The following is a 479-nucleotide window of genomic DNA, read 5'->3' as shown; positions in this document are numbered from 1 at the left end:
TTCTTCACGATTGGTAAAGGAAAAATATTTTGTTTCTTTTCAGCAATTTGTGTATTTAATATTTATTGTGATTGCCTATAGTGTAATTATGTGTTATTTTCATTATTACATTTCATGTATTTATTGACGTTTATCATTATTGTCTGTAATTCAGTATTAATGATTTTCATTATTTATTTTATGTATTTATGGATAATTTTCATGATTGTTTTAAAAGTTCATTTCATTTTTTGTCAAAAGTAATTCTCATTAATCTATTCATAACATTTTGAATGTTAATTTCATATTTTTCGCTGAACTTTGTTTAAGTGTCCTTAATCTGTTTCCATTAATTTCTCTCATTTTCAATACTGCAACATTATATGATAAAATTTTGTTCAATTGATATGAAATCACATGACAGCGAAATAAATTGTCTCATTCTGTTAAGAATGTCTAAATTACCAATTCACATTTCGAAGACATCATATATATACGTG

This window comes from Penaeus monodon, chromosome 28 (genome assembly GCF_015228065.2).
Source record: "Penaeus monodon isolate SGIC_2016 chromosome 28, NSTDA_Pmon_1, whole genome shotgun sequence".
NCBI classification, from domain to species: domain Eukaryota; kingdom Metazoa; phylum Arthropoda; class Malacostraca; order Decapoda; family Penaeidae; genus Penaeus; species Penaeus monodon.
The sequence above is the reverse complement of the archived record's forward strand: the minus strand, read 5'-3'. Positions refer to the sequence as shown.